Raw genomic sequence first — 7,500 nt, 5'->3', positions numbered from 1 at the left:
GTGGTTGTTGTGGTTGGTGGCGCTTTGTGGTGGTAGTAATGGCGGTCGGTCCAAAATAACGATAGTCAAAGAAAAACGGCTAACTCAAAGATCACAGCCCGGGTGACACGTATAATTCCCATTCGACAACGGTGGGGAAATCTATCTGAACACACACTTAGCGATATCCTTTATGGTGTCCAGCGAATTTCCACAGCCGTAACAACATATATATATATATATATATATATATATATATATATATATATATATATATATATATATTATATATATATATATTATATATTATATATTATATATTATATTATATATATATATACATATATATATATATATATATATATATATATATATATATATATATATATATATATATATATATATATATATATATATATTGTTGCGGGCCGGCAGGGTCGGGTGAGAAGACCACTAGGTGGGTGAAAGCTACGTCGATTCCCACCAGACTTTCCGGAATTGTAGACAGTCGCTCACGGATAATTCCATGACGCGGCGGGTCGCTTAACCGACTGTGGATGCCAATACCTCAACCGCGTTGCGTAGGTTCTTCCTGCCAGGTGTAATCGGTTTACCTAATTAACCACGCGGTTTCGACTACTGGGGAACCATGCCCTCGGTACGCCTTGCCCGAACCGGATCACTCTACCAACTATGGTAGAGTACCAACTACCAACTCCGGATCCGATGCAGCCGAGCGGAACGACCAAGGACGTACCGGCTAGAATGAACAGATTATCGGGGATAAAGACCCAGCTAAACTCAGATCTGAACCATGATGGACGAATGAAGGAAAAGACAAAAACGAACTGGGAACATTTCTACAATAATTTATTTGCACGAGGCGAGGAAAAACATGTGGTGCAGGAACAGGTTTATTGGTGTGTTATGCAGGGGACAGAAGAGAGATGTAGTGTGACAATTTTACAGCAATTTACAAAAGAGGACACATAGCGGACTTGTCGTGAGAATAGTACAGGCAAGAATTACGGTAATCAAAAACTTAAATAGTTTTTATTTAATGGACAGGCGCCACACACTCAGACACACACTCAGACAAAATAAACACAGTTGAATGGCAAAGGACTTTTGCAGCCACGGAGGGAGGGAGCTGAGGTCGCCGTTCTTTTGGTACCTGAACATTCCGAGGGAAGGGATGCTTCGTGGTGCGGCACCCGACGGAGGTTGTGCAGTTCGGCCCACAGCCGCACGTGTGGAGACCATGTCTGCGAAGAAGCCTGGGTGGAGAGCGTGGAGTTTAAGGTATGAACAGGGCTGCAGACAGGAGCAGGACCCGACCGAGGCCTGGTCGATGTCTTTTCAGCTCTCTCACAACCAACCAATGAACGAATGAATGAACTTTCAAATCCAACCAGCGAACCTCTTCCTCCCTCAACCAACAACGAATTCTCCGACTCTCACTCCACTCTGAGGATGGTGTCGTAATTTATAGATCCCCAAGGTTGGGGAGGGGCCTTGGCGAAGCCGACGTCATCCTCCGTCCTGATTGGACAGGGCCTTCATGGGGTCTGCCCTTTCTGGGCAGGGTTTCGGCCAGGCCGGGAAAGCCCGCCCACTCCACGCGTGTCTGGACCCGTCAAGAAGGAATTGGAATGTTTGGGGAAGCCGAGGAACTGGAACAGCGAACGTGAAGATTTTGCCTCGCGAACGAGCCTCCGGAGACAGCAGATGGACAATGGTGCGCTGTGGCCAGCGAACCGAGGGCTGCAAGCGCTATGGTAGCGTTCAAATCGGGCAATGAAAAAAATTATTTTAAAAAAATCAATTCCCGATTCAGTCAAGTACTCTTTGGGAGAATTTGATCAATGCAAACAACCTCAGCGGTATAGTTCGCTGGAGCTATCTTTTTTTTCTTGAAATGTTTTTTTTTTGTCATCAACCGCCGTCACAACGGGAACCCGGTTTCACGGGTTGTCTCGTGTGTGTGTGTGTGTGTGTGTGTGTGTGTGTGTGTGTGTGTGTGTGTGTGTGTGTGTGTGTGTGTGTCTGCGTCTGTGTGTGTGTGTGTGTGTGTGTGTGTGTGTGTGTGTGTGTGTGTGTGTGTCATTTACACATACAGATACACACTTCACAGTCACAGTTGCTTACTGCTTGCAAATCTACGAAATTGTTTGAACATTTAATTTAATATGACCTGAAATTAAAAGTTTACAAAAGGCTTTCTTTGCGGTGATACTACCACTGTCCAGTTATACTGTATATTGAAGTTATTCCTGGTGATAAGGCTTTTACTGGATGACTTATTGACTAAAGGACAGGAGGGTTGAGAGGTTACAAGAATGTTGGAGAACTTTGATTGGTTGGGGTATCCAGACCTTCATCAAATATTCACTGTGGAGAATTCGGGATTGGGACCTTCTGTAAATAATAATCATTGCAGTCGTAATGTATTGCACAATTCACAACATTCAATCAAAGTACAAAGTCAGATCCTTCAATGAAGAATCTCGGCTCGAGTATTTTTTTAAATTTCAAAGGTGGCTTGACCAGTTTTAAAATAAGCTCACTAGTATTCTTCATTACCCTCACCAGAGGAGAGGGAAATGCATCTGGGTCCATTTGGCTGTCTGTTTGTTCACCCATAATGTGCCAACGTACACCACAATGCTTTTTACGTTATCTTTTTTTTTCAACCCGAGGACCTCGAGAAAGTATAAGTGCAATTAGAATGTGAATTCGTCTAAAATACGTGCTGTAACACCACTCAAAAGTCCTGGTAAGGTCCTGCAATATCTCATTGTTCTTTCTCGTCTTCAGTGTTTTTCACTAAAAATTCTCATTTCACTTTTTTTAACTTTCTTATTGCTCCCGTTCCTCAAGGATTATGAATGTGTTTCATCTAACAGCTTTCATTTGGACACTTATTATATCATAGCTTTGGTGCTTAAAATTATTTTAAAAGTTGTCTATTACCCTTTCAAACAAATCTTCAGACTTGATGGGAAGAGGGGTGTGGGCTTGAATAAAATCAAACAGAGCTCAAGACTAACACAAAAGAGCTAGAATGCTTGAAATAAATTAATAATAGCAAAATGCAAACCAAGATATGCACACAAACAAAAACCTTGGACTGTACATCACAAGCTGTTTGATCCAGCCAGTACCCTGGCCCACCCAAAGCCACAATAACCACAGCCCAAGGCCAACTCTTTGAGACTATTCTTGGCAGCGGGATGGAACAGAGGGTGGCTTTAATCTGTCGCATACTGCAACGCAGCATGGTCACAATGGGCAATGTAAAGACACCCCATGGAATATGTGTAATCAAAAGAAAGAGATGTGCAGGGTCAAACACATGTGAAGCAACTGCCATTTTCAAAACCAGATTAGATGAGATTTAAGCATTAGCTGAAGGAAAAGCATGCTTTTAGGATGTCCAAGGACAGGAAAGACATTTCATTTATTACCGTGCAACATCAATGGAATGGAGGGCTTCCAGCTTTGCCAGAAACAAACACCACTAACGAAACACGTTTTTATTAATGCGCTTCCTTGTATGTCTACACATGCCACCACCTCTCATTCTGCAAGCCTTACTGAACGTCTTCAGCTGTATTTTTAGTGAAGACGATCAGTTAGGCATGTGGAAGTACAATGCCTGTTGCTCTCACATGGCAGGGTGGTATGTTGCTTTTTATTTTTTTAACAAAATGGTCAAAACAAGAATGTAATGCTATTTCAAGCAATCGACAATTATGATGACAGTGAAGAACAAATATGCAATACCTTTTCCCATGCCAAAGCTTTTTAAGGATTATTTTGCGAAAGCCATACGGGACTAACTTAACACAACAATGACATCACTTCAGCTCGTTGCAAGTTGACCAGTTCAGATCTTAACCTCTGACAAGGCAAGATAACATTCTCAGCACAATGGGGAGAATAGCCTTTCAACAAATTAAAGGGAAATAAATGGACCTGGAGAATAATTATCTTTTTTCTTCTTACGTATGGCAGCTTAGCTGCCGGATAGCTTTCATTTTGTTTGGGTGCGACTATACCGTTGATGCTGTGCCCCCATACCAGTACACTGATACTCATTTTTCCAACCTTGGAAGGATGATAGACTGAGTCAACCACACCTGGTGTTAATTCGGCAGCCACTGGGGCTCGAACTCAGGACCCTAAGATCCCAAGCCAGCCACCCTAACCACTAAACCAACACCAGGCCAAATAATCTATACTCTTATAATGGAGCAAAGTTTGGTGTCTCCTCCTAGACAAAGTGTTAACAGTCCACGAAACTCAGCTATATTGTTCTTAGTATACATGACTGGATCGCTATAATTTTTAGCTCACAATAACGAGCAAATGAGCTAAAATTAGGGGGGTTAAAAAGTGAAGCAGAGGTCGCAGAGTATTAGCCATGCAGCACGAGGTACATCACCAAACATGATTGGTCCAGTGCTATCACGTGCCTACCACAGAACAGACCAGTAACGGCAGGTTTACTATATCTATCTGTCCATACATACAAAATATATATATATATATATATATATATATATATATATATATATATATATATATATATATATATATCCACTCCACCCATTGGTTGGACAGCTGACCTGATGTCACCCACAATTGGAACCTGAAATACTTAACCTAAAGTACCCAAAAGACCCTGAGGACCGAAAAGACAATGAAGACCCAAAATACCGAAATGATCCTGAAAGACCCAAAATGCACAGAAGACCCAAAAGACCCTGAAGACCCAACAGACCGAAAAAATTTAAAGACACCAAAGACCCTTAAATAACCAAAAGATCCCAAAATACCTAAAAGATCCTTAAAGACCTCAAAGACCTCAAAGACCTAAAAGACCCCAAAGAGAAAAAAGACCCCAAAGAGCAAAAAGACCCCAAAGACCTAAAAGACCCCAAAGACCTTGAAGACCCTTAAATACCGAAAAGATCCCGAACATCCAAAAATGCCACAAAGACACCAAACACTCAATAAAACAAAAATACCCCGAAGACCCAAAAGACCCCGAGAAACCAAAACACCAAAAACACCCGTAGTACCGAAAAGACCCCGAGGACCCCAAAGACCTAACATGCCCAAAGGATCCAGAGGATGCAAAAGACCTTGAGGACTCAAAATACTTCAAATAGCGAAAAGACCCCGATGAACAAGACTCTGAAGACCCCAAAGACTCAAAGGGTGTGTGTGTGTGTGTGTGTGTGTGTGTGTGTGTGGGGGGGGGAGGTGTGTGTGTGTGTGTGTGGGGGGAGGTGTTTGTGTGTGTGTGGGGGAGGTGTTTGTGTGTGTGTGGGGGGAGGTGTTTGTGTGTGTGTGGGGGGAGGTGTTTGTGTGTGTGTGGGGGAGGTGTTTGTGTGTGTGTGGGGGGAGGTGTTTGTGTGTGTGTGGGGGGAGGTGTTTGTGTGTGTGTGGGGGGAGGTGTTTGTGTGTGTGTGGGGGGAGGTGTTTGTGTGTGTGTGGGGGGAGGTGTTTGTGTGTGTGTGGGGGAGGTGTTTGTGTGTGTGTGGGGGAGGTGTTTGTGTGTGTGTGGGGGAGGTGTTTGTGTGTGTGTGGGGAGGTGTTTGTGTGTGTGTGGGGAGGTGTTTGTGTGTGTGTGGGGAGGTGTTTGTGTGTGTGTGGGGGAGGTGTTTGTGTGTGTGTGGGGGGAGGTGTTTGTGTGTGTGTGGGGAGGTGTTTGTGTGTGTGTGGGGGAGGTGTTTGTGTGTGTGGGGGGAGGTGTTTGTGTGTGTGTGGGGGAGGTGTTTGTGTGTGTGTGGGGGAGGTGTTTGTGTGTGTGTGGGGAGGTGTTTGTGTGTGTGTGGGGGAGGTGTTTGTGTGTGTGTGGGGGAGGTGTTTGTGTGTGTGTGGGGGAGGTGTTTGTGTGTGTGTGGGGGGAGATGTTTGTGTGTGTGTGGGGGGAGGTGTTTGTGTGTGTGTGTGGGGGAGGTGTTTGTTTGTGTGTGGGGGGAGGTGTTTGTGTGTGTGGGGGGAGGTGTTTGTGTGTGTGGGGGGGGAGGTGTTTGTGTGTGTGTGGGGGGAGGTGTTTGTGTGTGTGTGTGGGGGAGGTGTTTGTGTGTGTGTGGGGGAGGTGTTTGTGTGTGTGTGGGGGGAGGTGTTTGTGTGTGTGTGGGGGGAGGTGTTTGTGTGTGTGTGGGGGAGGTGTTTGTGTGTGTGTGGGGGGAGGTGTTTGTGTGTGTGTGGGGAGGTGTTTGTGTGTGTGTGGGGAGGTGTTTGTGTGTGTGTGGGGGGAGGTGTTTGTGTGTGTGTGGGGGGAGGTGTTTGTGTGTGTGTGGGGGGAGGTGTTTGTGTGTGTGTGGGGGGAGGTGTTTGTGTGTGTGTGGGGGGAGGTGTTTGTGTGTGTGTGGGGGAGGTGTTTGTGTGTGTGTGGGGGGAGGTGTTTGTGTGTGTGTGGGGGGAGGTGTTTGTGTGTGTGTGGGGGAGGTGTTTGTGTGTGTGGGGGGAGGTGTTTGTGTGTGTGGGGGGAGGTGTTTGTGTGTGTGGGGGGAGGTGTTTGTGTGTGTGGGGGGAGGTGTTTGTGTGTGTGTGTGTGTGGAGGTGTGTGAAGGGGGGTGTTTGTGTGTATGTGGGGGAGGTGTTTGTGTGTGTGTGGGAGGAAGGGAGGTGTTTGTGTGGGTAGTGTAAATGTGTTTGTGTGTGGGGTAGTTGTGTGTGGGAGTGTTTTTGTGTATGGGGGGGGGCTGGAGGGGGGTGTATTGTTACGTCTGGCTTCCTTCTTGGAACTACGATGCAGTAATTGGTCTTATTTTGATTCCCTCTGCTGGGTGGTGCATTTCACAGCAAAACCTCAACCATGAGCACCAAGGAGCTATCAGAAGACCTTCAGGATAAAGTTGTAGAAAGGCACAGATTAGGGGGTGGGTATCAAAATATTTCAAAGGCCTTCAATATCCATTGGAGCACAGTAAAGACAATTATCAAGAAGTGGAAGATGTCTGGTACCACTAAGATCCTGCCTCGATCAAACTATCCCTCCAAACTGGATGACCAAGGAAGGAGAAGACTGATCAGAGAGGCTACCAAGAGGCCAATGACAACTTTGAAAGAGCTACATGCCTTTATTGCGAAGACTGGTCACTGTGTGCATGTGACAACAATATCTCAAGCACTCCACAAGTCTGGCCCGTAAAGTAGGGTGGCAAGAAGGAAGCCATTACTTAAAACTACCCACCTTGAGTCCAGTTTGACGTATGCAAAAAAAGCACACTGGAGATTCTGAAGCCATGTGGCAATAAGTTTTGTGGACTGACGAAACAAAGATAGAACTTTTTGGCCTAAATGGAGAACGTTACGTTTGGCGCAAACCCAGCACAGCACATCACCCAAAGAACACCATCCCTAATGTGAAGCATGGTGGTGGCAGCATCATGTTTTGGGGATGTTGTTTCTCATCAGCAGGGGCACTTTTCAGAATAGAAGAGAAAATGGATGGAGAAAAATACAGAAAAATCCCAGAGAAAACCTGCTTCCCTCTGCAAG

The 7,500-nt window shown here is 45.3% G+C and overlaps 1 protein-coding gene across 1 annotated transcript in view; it reads right to left on the bottom strand.

The window, feature by feature from the left end:
• The window catches only part of LOC147013040 (protein Niban 2-like), a 218,053-nt gene that overhangs the window by 158,822 nt on the left and 51,731 nt on the right, over positions 1–7,500 (bottom strand).

Source organism: Eptatretus burgeri, chromosome 14 (genome assembly GCF_056783735.1).
Source record: "Eptatretus burgeri isolate ZD-2024b chromosome 14, Ebu_testis_v1, whole genome shotgun sequence".
NCBI lineage: Eukaryota > Metazoa > Chordata > Myxini > Myxiniformes > Myxinidae > Eptatretus > Eptatretus burgeri.
The sequence above is the reverse complement of the archived record's forward strand: the minus strand, read 5'-3'. Positions and strand labels throughout refer to the sequence as shown.